Source organism: Triticum dicoccoides, chromosome 4A, assembly GCF_002162155.2.
Source record: "Triticum dicoccoides isolate Atlit2015 ecotype Zavitan chromosome 4A, WEW_v2.0, whole genome shotgun sequence".
Classification (NCBI taxonomy): domain Eukaryota; kingdom Viridiplantae; phylum Streptophyta; class Magnoliopsida; order Poales; family Poaceae; genus Triticum; species Triticum dicoccoides.
This window is the reverse complement of record NC_041386.1, coordinates 120,818,450-120,836,609: the sequence shown is the minus strand read 5'-3', so window position 1 is coordinate 120,836,609 and position 18,160 is coordinate 120,818,450.

Here is an 18,160-nt window from a genome sequence, read left to right as displayed (position 1 = left end):
AGCAGAAGCGAAGGCTCAAGGCCGCGCAAGACACACTCCAATTCAGATGGAGCAAAATACTCAACAGTGCAGCAAGGTACGGCGACAATCGCCCCTCCAAGAGCTACCCAAAGCGGAAGCTGCTACCCGAATTCAATGAGGAGGCCCCAGACCTCCCACAATCAAATATCAAAGCAGCCACCTGGTCGGATAGACGACTCCTCTACCAACACAGAGCGGCATACAACGCCGCTCACAATACAACACGCGACCCAGGCGAGGGTTCGCACCCAAAGGACGACGCAACAAGATCCATCTATGGACCACGCAAGCGCCCCCCAACATACAATGCAACACAACAAATATCCGAACAACATGGTATACCCTGCTACAGGGGTGCCGCACACCCTCTATGTTTCACCGACGAGGTGCTGGACCATGAATTTCTAGAGGGATTCAAACCCGTAAACATAGAGGCATACGATGGAACAACAGACCCCGGGGTTTGGATTGAGGACTATATCCTTCACATCCATATGGCTCGAGGAGATGATCTCCACGCCATCAAATATTTACCCCTCAAGCTCAAAGGGCCAGCTTGTCACTGGCTCAAAGGCCTCCCCGAAAGCTCCACTGGAAGTTGGGAAGAGCTCGAAGACGCCTTTCGGGCAAATTTTCAAGGGACTTATGTCCGACCTCCGGATGCGGATGATCTGAGTCATATAACTCAGCAGCCCGGAGAGTCAGCCCGAAAGCTTTGGAATAGGTTCCTTACTAAAAAGAACCAGATTGTCGACTGTCCGGACGCCGAAGCCTTAGCGGCTTTCAAGCATAGCGTCCGTGACGAATGGCTCGCCAGACACCTCGGCCAAAATAAGCCGAGAACGATGGCCGCATTAACAAACCTCATGACCCGCTTTTGCGCGGGTGAGGACAGCTGGCTAGCCAGATGCAGCACCAGCGACCCCAGTACATCGGAAGTTAGAGATGGAAATGGGAAATCACGGCGCAACAGCAATAACAAACGCCGGAATAAAGAAGACAGCATGAAGGGCACGACAGTAAATGCCGGATTCAAAAGCTCTCGGCCAGGTCAAAAGCCGCCCACTAAAGGCACCAGGGATGAACTGTCCAGCCTCAACAAAATTCTGGACCAAGTATGTCAGATCCACAGTACCCCGGGTAAACCTGCTAATCATACCCACAGAGAATGTTGGGTCTTCAAGCAGTCCGGCAAGCTCAACGCCGTACACAAGAGGGAGGACACACCAAGTGAAGACGAGGACGAGCCCCACAAGCAAGACACGGGGGAACAAAAGAAATTCCCACCAGAAGTCAAAACAGTAAACGTACTACACATGATCAAGGGAAAAAACAATACAGCACCCCCAGGAAAATATACCCAAGTGCCTGTCACCTCAAAGTACTGCCAATGGTCGTCTCAACCGATCACTTTCAACCAGCGTGATTACTCAGCAAGTATCCGACACGCAGGATGGGATGCCTTGGTATTAGACCCAGTAATTGGCGGATATCACTTCACACGAGTCTTGATGGACGGCGGCAGCAGCCTAAACCTAATATACCAGGATACAATCCGCGGGATGGGGTTAGACCCAACACAAATTTGCCATAGCAATACTACCTTTAAAGGAGTAACACCAGGCCCAGGGGCTTGTTGTACGGGCTCCCTCATACTACAAGTTATATTCGGCTCCCCCGATAACTTCCTTAGTGAGCATTTAACCTTCCACATCGCTCCATTTCAAAGTGTCTATCAAGCACTGCTCGGGCGGGAAGCTTTCGCTCGCTTTAATGCAATACCACACTATGCTCCCTCACACTCAAGACGCCAGGTCCACGCGACATCATTTCAGTGCACGGAAATATCAAGCGATCTCTGCGCGCCGAAGAGAGTGGGGCTGCCTTGGCAGCCACACACTAAAGGCGCCCGGACTAGCCAAAGCGCCCCATGGGTCGTCAAGACCTCAGACACAACTAATCGAGTCCGGCGCCGCTACTTATACCCAATAAATGGTCACTCCCCTATTTACAAGGGGCTCAGCGCGCGCAGACATGTGGCCATTCCTCCTCATCTTGAATTATGCATAGTTTCTTCAATTATGTTTTTGCATGACAACCTTTTTCACTTAAATTCCTCTCTTTTATAGATGATCATCGTGCCACACCCGTCCAGGATACGGCACAACGGAGACACAGACGTAGATGTGCAGCAGGGACCTGCTCCAAGGATTCTTTTTAGATTAAGATCCTGCGTAAACCTTTTTTACTGTCTCTTGTTGATACATATCCACCATTGAGAAGGATGCTGGCGTCTTGGCATGTGGCCACGCCATACCAATGCACGTACCTGGACATAAGGGGCTTCTTACGAAGGCCATTACTTAGGCCCAGTTTATACCACAAAGACCGAGTACCTTAGGGAGTGTTCGGCGTCGCGAGTTTGGCCCTATATGCATCAGCTCCGAATCATTGTCTTTGGTCAAATGTTGGGTTCGCCCGGCTCCTGTGTTTTGGTGCCTTACGTTCCGCTTTACCGGCTAAGGTAGCACCAGGAGAACTACTGCGATTGTGCCCTGGTTCATCCGGACGAGCACCTCAGTAGAGAAAGCCGAAAACTGACTGTCATGATCTAGCGCGAGACTAGTCAACCACTCGATGACCCATGGAATTGTTAGAATTCCTCCACCTTAACGAAGGGCCACTTTCCGGCCAAGCATATACGCACCCCGGGATCAGGAGAGTGCGGAGCCACCAGGGGCTATATAGTAGCCCCACTGTCAAACTCCTATGGCTAAGTGAAAGTGTTAAAGCATTATAGTCCGGTTGCCTCGCTGGCTCCGCTATCACCTCCTTAATAGGACCAAGACGTTGGGTTAAGTGTGAACGCGTGTTTCTGCGAACACCTCCGCATTATATGCATGGGGGTTGAAGCCGACGACTGCAATCTTTCAGGTTATACACATGTATACATAAAAGGCCGCCCAGGAGGCATCACAATACTTTCAGGCAAAAATATAAAAGTAGCCTTATGAAAATTTATAAAAGCATTTCGCTTACAATGAGATTACATGTCACTCAAACATAATATTTTTTGAGCACTGGGTCTCTATCAAACGAGCACCCTCAAGAACTTCCTCAAAGTAGTGCTCAGCAGCCCTTCGACCTGTGGCCGAATCCTGTGCTGCAACAGTGGTAGCATCCATCTCTGCCCAGTATGCTTTAGCACGGGAAAAGGCCATTCATGCGCCTTCTATGCACGCCGACCTCTTCATCGCATTTATGCGCGGCACCACGTTAAGGAACTGCTGCACCAAGCTGAAATAGCTGCTCGGTTTCGACCTTCCCAGCCATAGCTGATCCACAACAGACCTCATGGAGAGTCCGGACAACCTATTTAGTTCGGCCCATTTGGCTAATTGGTCCGTCAATGAAAGCGGACGCTCGGGAGAAAGGAACTATTTCCAAAACAGCTAGTCTACTTCATGGTTTGTCTGACTCTGGAAGTATTTGGCCGCATCGGCAGCGCTCGCCGCCAAATCCATATACACATCCTTTGAACTCCATAGCCGATCCAGAGGGGCATACCGTGGATCTCCGAACTTCCTCTGCAGCATAAAGGACTTCCCGGCTACAATATCCCCGGCTTCCCGCAGCTCGTCCTTCTTTGCCCTCATAGCAGAACGGAGGTCTTTTCCCGTTGCAGCAGCCTTCTCAAGGTCCGATGCCTTCGCCTGGTTTTCCTTTTCAAGAGCCCGGCAACGGTCGACGGCGGCTTTTAATTCTACGGACATATTAGCCATCTTATCCCGGCTCTCGCCATGCGCGGCCTTCTCGGCTCGCAACTCTTGGGCCGCCTTCAAAGCAGCCGCATTATCCAACCTCGCTTGTTCCTTGGCTCGGGCAAGTTTTGCCCGCAAGGCTTCAACAGTGGCAGCTCCATCTGCAGTCACAACACATTAAAGATACTGGCATCATGCTGCTCTTCCTATGCGGTGTTTACCAGATAATAACACCTACCCTACGCCTCATCAAGCCTTTTGTTAACAAGCTTGATGTCAGCGTCTGCCGCATCCAACTGCCGTTCTAAATGGGCAAACTCGCGAGCCTGGCTAGCCACCGGAGCTTACATCACCTGGGAATATGATCCTCTGTTCGTCGTCGTTTCCGACGACGACCAGAGTCTCAGGGGCTACTATCTACACAGGGCACACCTAGTATGTGCAGGACTATCATACATTATTTTACGTACCTCAAAGCCTATCAGTAGACTCATAAAAGCTTTATGCAATCCGCTTTCGGTGGACGAGATTCTCTCCATCACCGTATTCATCAGTACACGGTGTTCATCTGAGATGGCCGCTCGCCCCACCAACTCCCTCAGAACATCCGACCGCACACTAGATGGTGCCGGACTCGTTTGTCTGCTCTCTTCGGGAGCCGGACACTGGGAACTTCGGGGGTCGACGAGATTATCTTCTAGCCTCGCCAGACTCGGAGAGGCCCTCCGCGACGACACTTCAGGGTCGCCCGCTTCCGGAGCGGAGGAGTCCGGAGGAGGCGTTTCGCTCTCCATCATCTCTAATAGAAGATCCCCCGAAGACGAGCTCATTTGAGAGGGGCTAAGGCCCGAACTTCAAAGATACATGCAGTGGTTATCTTCTCAGAAGAAAAGACGACATATCTGTACTATTAAGGTATTTTGGGTCACTTACGACTCGTGGGAGGACTGATCCCCCCACGGACTTTGTGCGGCAACCGCACAACCCGGGGTAGGACCCTCTGTGGGAGACTTCTTCTCCCGTTTGGAAGCTTCGGCCTCCGAATCCCCAGACGCAATCCTTTTCCTCTTCTGGTCGACTTCCTTCATGGAGACGCTCGCTCCCTCGGCCAGAGCGGCCAGCGTTTGGGGCCCGCGACCGCCCGCATTTTCCTTCAAGGGCTCCGGGCAAGGTGCGGCCTGGAGCATCTTTTCCAATATCGGATTTTCCAAACCCTCAGGGAGGGGGGCCGAGCACCGAATCAACTTTTCCTTCATTAGCCAGTCCTGGTCAAAAAGCGGACTCTCAGAAATAACTTCGCATCAAAGGAGAGGTAGTACGCTCGGTCGGGAGATGCCTTACCTGTTCGGCGGCTAGGTTGCTACTCAGGCCCGCGTCCTCGGTGATATCCGGACACTCCACTTGAGGTCGGAAGAACGACTTGTACATCTCCTCGTGCGTCAGGCCGAGGAAATTTTGAATGGCATGCGGTCCCTCAGGATTAAACTCCCACAAGCGAAGAGGCCGACGTTTGCAAGGCTGGACTTGGCGAACCAGCATAACTTGTGCTACCGCCACCAAACTGAAATCTCCATTAAAGAGATCTTGAATGTGGCCTTGTAGTATAGGCACGTCCTTGGCTGGACCCCAGCTCAATCCTCTGCTAATCCATGACATCAGTTGTGGTGGAGGGCCCGGGCGGAAGACAGGGGCGGCCGCCCACTTGGCACTTCTAGGAGCCGTGATGTAGAACCACTCCTGTTGCCACAATTCAGACACCTCTAGAATGGAACCTTTGGGCCATACAGCTCCCGTCATCTTGCGTATTGAGGCATCTCCGCACTCCGCATGTTTCCCCTAGATCATCTTCGGTTTTACTTCAAAGGTCTTGAGCCATAGGCCAAAGTGAGGGGTGACCCGGAGGAAGGCCTTGCACACAACAATAAATGTCGCGATATGAAGAAAGGAGTCCGGAGCTAGATCATGGAAATCTAGCCCGTAGTAAAAAATCAAGCCCCTGACAAAAGGATCCAATGCAAGGCCTAGACCTCGAAGGAAGTGGGAGATGAACACAACACTCTCATTGGGTTCGGGGGAGGGGACGGCCTGCCCCGGGGAGGCAGCCAATGCAGAATCTCGGCGGTCAGATATCTGGCCTCCCTCAACTTTTTGACGTCTTCTTCTGTGACGGAAGAAGGCACCCATCGGCCTTGAAGGCTAGATCTGGACATGACTGAAGGTTCGGAGCACCTGACCTGAACTTTGGGTGTTTGAGCTTGAGGTGGGGGAAGGATTCGATTGAGCACGGGAGGGAAAAATAAAAGGCCTCGTCCCTTTATAAAGAGGGTGGATATCGAGCGTCCTCCCCGTGTCCGTTTGGACTTGCCTATGATCTAGGAGTCCTAGAAGCGGTTGGGTTACCCACGCCCGTATTGATGAGAATCCCAGAATAAGGGACACGATCTCTGCTTTAACAAGACGTGCCAAGGAAACTGCCTCGCAAAACGCGCTAAGATGGGATAGTAAAATGGTTCGAATAAAAGCTTGGCCGTGGTGTGATGTCACACTATGGAATATGTCAACAGATTAGATTTGTGTAAATATTATTCTCTCTATGGAAATATGTGGAAACTTATTTTGCAGAGCCGGACACTATCTTTGTGTTCAAAATCTTCTATGAAGTACTTGGAGGAGGAACCCGCCTTGCAATGCCGAAGACAATTTGCATGCCGGACTCGTCGTCATTGAAGCCTGGTTCAGGGGCTACTGAGGGAGTCTTGGATTAGGGGGTGTTCGGATAGCCGAACTATAACTTCAGCCGGACTCCTGGACTATGAAGATACAAGATTGAATACTTCGTCCCGTGTCTGAAATGGACTTTCCTTGGCGTGGAAGGAAAGCTTGGCGATACGGATATTCAGATCTCCTACCATTGTAACCGACTCTATGTAACCCTAACCTTATTCGGTGTCTATATAAACCGGAGGGTTTTAGTCCGTAGGACAACATACACATCAACAATCATACCATAGGCTAGCTTCTAGGGTTTAGCCTCTCTGATCTCGTGGTAGATCTACTCTTGTACTACCCATATCATCAATATTAATCAAGCAGGACGTAGGGTTTTACCTCCATCGAGAGGGCCCGAACCTGGGTAAAACTTCGTGTCCCTTGCCTCCTGTTACCATCCGTCCTAGACGCACAGTTCGGGACCCCCTACCCGAGATCCGCCGGTTTTGACACCGACACTACTCCCGGTGGGAGTAGGACTCCCCTAGGGCGCGCCATAGAGAGGGCCGGCCCTCCCCTCCTCCACTCCTTTATATACGGGGGCAGGGGGCACCCCATAGACACATAAGTTGATCTTGGTGATTGTTTTCTTAGCCGTGTGCGGTGCCCCCTTCCACCATACTCCTCGATAATATTGTAGCGGTGCTTAGGCGAAGCCCTGCGACGGTAGAACATCAAGATCGTCACCACGCCGTCGTGCTGACGGAACTCTTCCCCGACACTTTGCTGGATCGGAGTCCGGGGATCGTCGTCGAGCTGAACGTGTGCTAGAACTCGGAGGTGCCGTAGTTTCGGTGCTTGATTGGTCGGGCCGTGAAGACGTACGACTACATCAACCGCGTTGTTATAATGCTTCCGCTATCGGTCTACGAGGGTACGTAGACAACACTCTTCCCTCTTGTTGCTATGCATCACCATGATCTTGCGTGTGCGTAGGATTTTTTTTGAAATTACTACGTTCCCCTACAGTGGCATCCGAGCCTAGGTTTTATGCGTTGATGTTATATGCATGAGTAGAACACAAGTGAGTTGTGGGCGATATAAGTCATACTGCTTACCAGCATGTCATACTTTGGTTCGGCGGTATTGTTGGATGAAGCGGCCCGGACCGACATTACGCGTACGCTTACGCGAGATTGGTTCTACCGACGTGCTTTGCACACATGTGGCTGACGGGTGTCAGTTTCTCCAACTTTAGTTGAACTGAGTGTGGCTACGCCCGGTCCTTGCGAAGGTTAAAACAACACCAACTTGACAAACTATCGTTGTGGTTTTGATGCGTAAGTAAGAACGGTTCTTGCTAAGCCCAGTAGCAGCCATGTAAAACTTGCAACAACAAAGTAGAGGATGTGTAACTTGTTTTTGTAGGGCATGTTGTGATGTGATATGGTCAAGACGTGATGAGATATAAGTTGTTGTATGAGATGATCATGTTTTGTTGAAGTTATCGGCAATTGGCAAAATCCTTATGGTTGTCTCTCTATTGCATAAGATGCAAGCGCCAAATAATTGCTTTAATTTATCGCTATGCGATAGCAATAGTTGCAAGAGCAATTGTTGGCGAGACGACCATGTAACGACACATTGATATAGATCAAGATGATGGAGATCATGGTGTCATGCCGGTGACGATAGAGATCATGACAGTACTTTGGAGATGAAGATCAAAGGCGCAAGATGATCATGGCCATATCATGTCACATATTTTGATTGCATATGATGTTTATCTTTTATACATGTTATTTTTCTTAGTTCGACAATAGCTTTATAAGATGATCTCTCACTAAATTTCAAGGTATAAGTGTTCTCCCTGAGTATGCACCGTTGTGAAAGTTCTTCGTGCTGAGACACCACGTGATGATCGGGTGTGATAGGCTCTACGTTCAAATACAACGGGTGCAAAACAGTTGCACACGCGGAATACTCAGGTTAAACTTGACGAGCCTAGCATATACAGATATGGCCTCAGAACACTGGAGACCGAAAGGTCGAGCGTGAATCATATAGTAGATATGATCAACATAGTGATGTTCACCATTGAAAACTACTCCATCTCACGTGATGATCGGACATGGTTTAGTTGATTTGGATCATGTGATCACTTAGATGATTAGAGGGATGTCTATCTAAGTAGGAGTTCTTAAGTAATATGATTAATTGAACTTAAATTCATTATGAACTTAGTCCTGGTAGTCTTTTGCAAATTATGTTGTAGATCAATAGCTCGTGTTGTTGCTTTCATATGTTTATTTTGATATGTTCCTAGAGAAAATTGTGTTGAAAGATATTAGTAGCAATGATGCGGATTAGATCCGTGATCTGAGGTTTATCCTCATTGCTGCACAGAAGAATTATGTCCTTGATGCACCGCTAGGTGACAGACCTATTGCAGGAGCAGATGCAGACGTTATGAACGTTTGGCTAGCTCAATATGATGACTACTTGATAGTTTAGTGCACCATGCTTAACGGCTTAGAATCGGGACTTCAAAGACGTTTTGAATATCATGGACCATATGAGATGTTCCAGGAGTTGAAGTTAATATTTCAAGAAAATACCCGAGTCGAGAGATATGAAGTCTCCAACAAGTTCTATAGCTAAAAGATGGAGGAGAATCGCTCAACTAGTGAGCATGTGCTCAGATTGTCTCGGTACTACAATCGCTTGAATCAAGTGGGAGTTAATCTTCCAGATAAAATAGTGATTGACAGAATTCTCTAGTCACCATCACCAAGTTAGTAGAACTTCATGATGAACTATGATATGCAAGGGATAACAGAAACGATTCCCAAGCTCTTCGTAATGCTGAAATTGACAAAGGTAGAAATTGAGAAAAACATCAAGTGTTGTTGGTAGACAAGACCACTAGTTTTAAGAAAAGGGGAAAAGGGAAAAAGGGGAACTTCAAGAAGAACAGCAAGCAAGTTGCTGCTCAAGTGAAGAAGCCCAAATCTGGTCCTAAGCCTGAGACTAAGTGCTTCTACTGCAAAGGGACTGGTCACTGGAAGTGGAACTTCCCCAAGTATTTGGCAGATAAGTAGGATGGCAAAGTGAACAAAGGTATATTTGATATACAGATTATTGATGTGTATTTTACTAGTGTTCGTAGCAACCCCTCGGTGTTTGATACTGGTTCAGTTGCTAAGAGTAGTAACTCGAAACGGGAATGCAGAATGAACATAGACTAGTTAAGGGTAAAGTGACGATGTGTGTTGGAAGTGGTTCCAAGATTGATATGATCATTATCGCACACTCCCTATACTTTTGGGATTAGTGTTTAACCTAAATAAGTGTTATTTGGTGTTTGCGTTGAGCATGAATATGATTTGATCATGTTTATTGCAATACGGTTATTCATTTAAGTAAGAGAATAAATTGTTGTTCTGTTTACATGAATAAAACCTTATATGGTTACACACCCAATGAAAATGGTTCGTTGGATCTCGATCGTAGTGATACACATATTCATAATATTGAAACCAAAAGATGCAAAGTTAATAATGATGGTGCAACTTATTTGTGGCACTGGCGTTTAGGTCATGTTGGTGTAAAGCGCATGAAGAAAATCCATGCTGATGGGCTTTTGGAATCACTTGATTATGAATCAGTTGATGCTTGCGAACCATGCCTCATGGGCAAGATGACTAAGACTCCGTTCTCCGGAACAATGGATCGAGCAACAGATTTGTTGGAAATCATACATACTGATGTATGTGGTCCGATGAATATTGAGGCTCGTGGCAGGTATCATTATTTTCTGATCTTCACAGATGATTTGAGCAGATATGAGTATATCTACTTGATGAAACACAAGTCTGAAACATTTGAAAAGTTCAAAGAATTTCAGAGTGAAGTGGAGAATCATCGTAACAAAAATAAAAGTTTCTACGATATGATCGCAGAAGTAAAATATTTGAGTTACGAGTTTGGCCTTCAGTTAAAAACAATGTGAAATAGTTTCACTACTCACGCCACCTGGAACACCATAGTGTAATGGTGTGTCCGAATGTCATAACCGTACTTTATTAGATATGGTGCAATCTATGATGTCTCTTACCGATTTACCACTATCGTTTTGGGGTTATGCATTAGAGACAGCTGCATTCACGTTAAATAGGGCACCATCTAAATCCGTTGAGATGACACTATATGAACTATGGTTTAGCAATAAACCAAAGTTGTCGTTTCTTAAAGTTTGGGGTTGTGATGCTTATGTGAAAAAGTTTCATCCTGATAAGCTCAAATCCAAATCGAAGAAATGCGTCTTCATAGGATACCCAAAGGAGACAGTTGGGTACACCTTCCATCACAGATCCGAAGGCAAGATATTCGTTGCTTAGAATGGATCCTTTCTAGAGAAGGAGTTTCTCTCGAAAGAAGTGAGTGGGAGGAAAGTAGAAAACTTGATAAGGTAATTGTACCTTCTCCCTTATTGGAAAGTAGTTCATCACAGAAATCTATTCTTGTGACTACTACACCAATTAGTGAGGAAGCTAATGATAATGATCATGTAACTTCAGATCAAGTTACTACCGAGTATCGTAGGTAAACCAGAATAAAATCCGCACCAAAGTGATACGGTAATCCTATTCTGGAGGTCATGTTACTTGACCATGACGAGCCTACGAACCATGAGGAAGCGATGATGAGCCCAGATTCCGCGAAATGGCTTGAGGCCATGAAATCTGAGATGAGATCCATGTATGAGAACAAAGTATGGACTTTGATTGACTTGCCCGATGATCGTCAAGCCATAGAAAATAAATGTATCTTCAAGAGGAAGACGGACGCTGATAGTAGTGTTACTATCTACAAAGCTAGAATTGTCGCAAAAGGTTTTCGACAAGTTCAAGGTGTTGACTACGATGAGAGTTTCTCACTCGTATCTATGCTTAAGTCTGTCCGAATCATGTTAGCAATTGCCGCATTTTATGAAATCTGGCAAATGGATAAACAAAACTGCATTCCTTAAAGGATTTATTAAAGAAGAGTTGTATACGATGCAACTAGAAGGTTTTGTCGATCCTAAAGGTGTTAACTAAATATGCAAGCTCCAGCGATCCATCTATGGACTCGTGCAAGCATCTCGGAGTTGGAATATATGCTTTGATAAGTTGATCAAAGCATATAGTTTTATACAGACTTGCGGTGAAGCCTGTATTTACAAGAAAGTGAGTGGGAGCACTACAACATTTCTGATAAGTATATGTGAATGACATATTGTTGATCGGAAATAATGTAGAATTATTCTGCAAAGCATAAAGGAGTGTTTGAAAGGAGTTTTTTTAAAAGAAAGACCTCGGTGAAGATGCTTACATATTGAGCATCGAGATCTATAGAGATAGATCAAGACGCTTGATAAGTTTTTTCAATGAGTACATACCTTGACAAGATTTTGAAGTAGTTCAAAATGGAACAGTCAAAGAAAGAGTTCTTGCCTGTGTTACAAGGTGTGAAATTGAGTAAGACTCAAAGCCCGACCACGGCAGAAGATAGAAAGAGAATGATAGTCATTTCCTATGCCTCAGCCATAGATTCTATAAAGTATGCCATGCTGTGTACCAGATCTATTGTATACCCTACACTGTGTTAAGCGAGGGAATACAATAGTGATCTAGGAAGTAGATCATTGGACAGCGGTCAAAATTATCCTTAGTGAAATAAGGATATGTTTCTTGATTATGGACATAACAAAAAGGTTCATCGTAAAGGGTTACGTCGATACAAATATTTGACACCGATCTGGATGACTCTAAGTCTCGATCTAGATACATATTGAAAGTGGGAGCAATTAGCTAGAGTAGCTCCGTGCAGAGCATTGTTGACATAGATATTTGCAAAATACTTACGGGTCTGAATATAACAGACCCGTTGACTAAAATTATCTCACAAGCAAAACATGATCACACCTTAGTACTCTTTGGGTGTTAATCACATAGCGATGTGAACTAGATTACTGACTCTAGTAAACCCTTTGGGTGTTGGTCACATATCGATGTGAACTATGGGTGTTAACCACATAAAGATGTGAACTATTGATGTTAGATCACATGGCGATGTGAACTAGATTATTGACTCTAGTGCAAGTGGGAGACTGAAGGAAATATGCCCTAGAGGCAATAATAAAGTTATTATTTATTTCCTTATTTCATGATAAATGTTTATTATTCATGCTAGAATTGTATTAATCGGTAACATAATAGTTGTGTGAATACATAGACAAACTGAACGTCACTAGTATGCCTCTACTTGACTAGCTCGTTGATCGAAGATGGTTATGTTTCCTAACCATAGACATGTGTTGTCATTTGATTAACGGGATCACATCATTAGGAGAATAATGTGATTGACATGACCCATTCCATTAGCTTAGCACCCGATCGTTTAGTATGTTGCTATTGCTTTCTTCATGACTTATACATGTTCCTATGACTGAGATTATGCAACTCCCGTTTGCCGGAGGAACACTTTGTGTGCTACCAAACGTCACAACGTAACTGGGTGATTATAAAGGTGCTCTACAGGTGTCTCCAAAGGTACATGTTGGGTTGGCGTATTTCGAGATTAGGATTTGTCACTTCGATTGTCGGAGAGGTATCTCTGGGCCCTCTCGGTAATGCACATCACTTAAGCCTTGCAAGCATTGCAACTAATGAGTTAGTTGCAAGCTGATGTATTATGGAACGAGTAAAGAGACTTGCCGGTAACGAGATTGAACTAGGTATTGAGATACCGACGATCAAATCTCGGGCAAGTAACATACCGATGACAAAGGGAACAACGTATGTTGTTATGCGGTCTGACCGATAAAGATCTTCGTAGAATATGTGGGAGCCAATATGAGCATCCAGGTTCCGCTATTTGTTATTGACTAGAGACGTGTCTCAGTCATGTCTACATTGTTCTCGAACCCGTAGGGTCCGCACGCTTAAGGTTTCAATGACAGTTATATTATGAGTTTATGAGTTTTGATGTACCAAAGGAGTTTGGAGTCTCAGACGAGATCGGGGACATGACGAGGAGTCTCGAAATGGTCGAGACGTAAAGATCGATATATTGGACGACTATATTCGGACATCGGAAAGGTTCCAAGTGGTTCGGGTATTTTTTGGAGTACCGGAGAGTTGCGAGAATACGGGGGAAGAAGTATATGGGCCTTATTGGGCTTTAGGGGAGAGGGAGAGGCAGGCCGCGCGCCCCCCATTGACTAGTCCGAATTGGACTAGGGGGAGGGGCGGCGCCCCCTCCTTCCTTCTCTTCCCTCTTCCCCTTCCTTGTCTCCTACTCCTACTACTTGGAAGGACTCCTAGTTGTACTAGGAAAGGGGGAATCCTACTCCCGGTGGGAGTAGGACTCCCCTAGGGCGCGCCATAGAGAGGGCCGGCCCTCCCCTCCTCCACTCCTTTATATACGGGGGCAGGGGGCACCCCATAGACACATAAGTTGATCCTGGTGATCGTTTTCTTAGCCGTGTGCGGTGCCCCCTTCCACCATACTCCTCGATAATATTGTAGCGGTGCTTAGGCGAAGCCATGTGACGGTAGAACATCAAGATCGTCACCACGCCGTCGTGCCGACGGAACTCTTCCCCGACACTTTGCTGGATCGGAGTCCGGGGATCGTCATCGAGCTGAACGTGTGCTAGAACTCAGAGGTGCCGTAGTTTCGGTGCTTGATCGGTCGGGCCGTGAAGACGTATGACTACATCAACCGCGTTGTTATAACGCTTCCGCTATTGGTCTACGAGGGTACATAGACAACACTCTCCCCTCTCGTTGCTATGCATCACCATGATCTTGCGTGTGCGTAGGAATTTTTTTGAAATTACTACGTTCCCCTACACAGTAGTCGACACAGAGTCAGTCCGTTCCATCCTTCTTCTTCACAAAAAGAACTCCACAACCCCACGGAGAAGAACTAGGTCGGATGAGACCCATACGCTCTTGAATATCGAGTTGCTTCTTCAGCTCCTTCAACTCTTCAGGTCCAAGCTTGTAAGGACGTTTGCAAACAGGTTTCGTGCCAGGCTCAAGATCGATGACGAATTCAACTGGCCGGTGCGGAGGCATTCCTGGAAGCTCTTCTGGAAAGACATCCTGATATTCGCAAATGACCGGTATCTGAGAGATGGCATCTAGATCACCCTTCTCATTGAGAGAAAACAAACGAATGGTATCATCCCTTGCGGCAAAGACAATTACATCCTCAGACGAATGAGTCAATTGAATATGCTTGGCAGCACAATCAAGATGAGCCTTGTGCTTAGAAAGCTAGTCCATTCCAAGAATAAGATCGATATCCGAGTTACCAAGGACCACTGGAGAGGATAGAAACTTATAGTCGCCCAACGTGATAGTAACATCCGGGATCATAGCGCTTGCATTCATGAATTTACCCGGAGAAACAACTGATAACTGCCTAGGCAAATCTTGTAAAGGCAACTCATGCTTAGATACAAATGGTCTCGAGATGAAACAATGCGATGCAGTAGTGTCAAAAAGAACTTTTGCAGGAATCTTGTTAATAGGAAGGTTACCCATAATGACATCTGACGAGTCCTCTTCCTGAGCTGCATTCATCAAGTTGACCTTAGCAGACTTGGGGTTATGCTTGACCACTACGGTACTGGAAGATCTCACAGGAGGAGGAGGAGGAAGACGCCTCTGATTGAAGCATTTGTTGGCATAGTGACCCTTCTGCTGACACTTGTTGCACGTGACCTCCGAGAGCGGACAGTGACACGGAGCACTTGATCTTGTAGCTTGAGACGAAGTCTTGTTCTGAAATCCTGGGTTGGGTGGGTGGGAAGATCCACTGCCACCTTTGCTCTTCTGCTGATCAGGCTGACGGAATGGAGGAGGAGGCAGCCAATACTTTTGCTGCTTAGAAGCCACTTGAGTTGAGGAAGAAGGAGTTGCATCTCTGACTCGCTTCTTGGAAGCATCACACTTGAGTTGAGCAGTCTCTTGCTTCATTGCCATATTGTAGAACTCATCGTACTTCTTCGGCTCAAAAAGGATGAGAGCTAGTTGGAGATCTTCTCCGAGGCCACCCCTGAACTGATAAATCATGCTCTTCTCATCAGGGATGTCTTGCTTGGCGAAACGAGCGAGCCTCTGGAACAGAATGTTATACTGGTAAACAGACAAGCTACCTTGCTTCAGGTTGTGGAATTCCTCGCGCTTGCTTTCAACAACACTCTGAGGAATGTGATGAGCTTTGAAGTCTTGACGGAATTAATCCCAGGTAATCACACGGCCTCCTCTGGAATCTTTGTATTGCTGAAACCATTCTGCAGCTTGGTCTTTGAGTTGGAAGGAGGCAAACTTGACAAAGTCCTCAGGCCTGATGTTGCTGCACTCGAAATGCTTGCAGATATCCATGAGCCAATCATCAGCGTCTGAGGCCTCGACACAGTTGCTGAAGGTCTTTGGCTGGTTAGCAAGGAACTGGTTGAGTGTAGCAAACTGATTCTGATTGTTGCCATGGACATGATTCCCTTGGTTGCGCTCTTGTAGAATTTGCATGATCAGCTGCGTGTTTGCATTGGTAGCGGCCATCACAGCTTGCCATGCCTCCGGAGGTGGAGGTGGTGGTGGCGGATTAGGATTCGGAGTCGTGCGCGTTGGAGGAGCCATCCTGGAGAGGGTGACATCCGTTAGCATCTTGACAGACATATATTGAAGCTGAATCCAACGGATATAAATTGCAACATATAGTCTTCACATCCGAACAAAATGAACGAATGCATTCCAATTGAAATGGTCACATTTCCATAACTTGAGAAGCCACTTAGATAGAGGTAGCAGAATAAAACAACAAGGTATGGACAAGAACAAATACTTGGTGAGGATTACCCAATCACAAACCAAATTTCCGCGAAAGAAGAACTAGAGCTACAAGAATTTCCACCTATGAAACTCCCAAACCTTTCCGGTTATGCAATCGGGTGTTGGGGATACAGGGGAAGCATAATATCTCACCCAAAGCTGGCAAATCCTACATCCAGCTGTATCCATCCTGCAACACATAACCAAGAAACCTTCGGAAATCATTTACCTCAACCTTCGAAAAGCATCCGTTATACGAGTTATGGCAATACTCCCGAACTCCCGCCCCAGTACTGGGTGGCATCGAGGTTATCTCACCAACAACTGCATAAAAGAGGTTTTCAATGTTGGCGAAACTCAGGTATTCCAGAATCTCAATGATAAAATTGTGACGACAACACCTCGGAGCTCAACTCCCTGGGACACTGCCACAACCCCTAAATGTCAGGAGGCACCAAGAACAATGTTCTCGTCACAAAACCATCGGAACGATTCCCAGATACCCGCGTGATCCTAAATTATTTTTTAGTGAAATTTGAGAAGAGAAGAGTCAAAACTCTACGTCAGGAGGCCTCACCAGAGCGACGAAGGGACCGAGTAAAAAGAAGTCCTACTCTCCGATATATATATATATAATCCTAAATGACTCAAAACATTTTTCTAGACTCCACAACGCCAACGATTCGATCAAGCAGGGGGCTCCTAAGATCGGGGAAGGCTCTGATTACCAACTTGTGACGCCCTCGATGCGGCTATATCTCCCACGTGTCGAAGAACGACTTAGAGGCATAACCGCATTGAAAGCAATGTCGCAAGTGAGGTAATCTTCACAACAACCCATGTAATACAATAAGGGAAAAGGTACATAGTTGGCTTACACTTGCCACGTCACACAAATGCATAAATAACATTACATTCATCCAAATGCACTCAAGGTCCGACTACGGAACCAAAATGAAGATCAACCCCCAAAAGCGACATAGTCCCCGATCGCCCCAACTGGGCACCACTACTGATCATTTGGGAAAGACACGTAGTATTGTCCTGAGTCCTCATCAAAATGCCACTTGAGCCCAGTTGAATCACCTGGAGCGGTATCATCGGTCCCTGCATCTGGTTTTGGAAGTAATCTGTGAGTCACAGGGACTCAGCAATCTCACACCCTCACGATCAAGACTATTTAAGCTTATAGGTAAGGCAAAGGTATGAGGTGGAGCTGCAGCAAGCGACTAGCATATATGGTGGCTAACATATGCGCAAAAGAGAGCGAGAAGAGAAGGCAAAGGCACGAGCGACAAACTATGATCACGAAGTGATCCTAGAACAACCTATGTCAAGCATTACTCCAACACCGTGTTCACTTCCCGGACTCCGCCGAGAAGAGACCATCACGGTTACACACACGGTTGATGCATTTTAATTAAGTTAAGTTTCACGTTATCTACAACCGGACATCAACAAATTCCCATCTACCCATAACCACGGGCACGACTTTTGAAAGTTCAAATCCCTGTAGGGGTGTCCCAACTTAGCCCATCACAAGCTCTCACGGTCAACGAAGGATATTCCTTCTCCCAAGACAATCCTACCAGACTCGGCATCCCGGTTACAAGACATTTCGACAATGGTAAAACTAAACCAGCAAAGCCGCCCAAATGTGCCGACAAATCCCGATAGGAGCTGCAAATATCTCATTCTCAGGGCACACTCAGATGAGCCAGATGTCGGGTAGGCCAGCCTAGAGTTGCCCCTGGTAGCCCGGACATCGCTCAGTTGGAC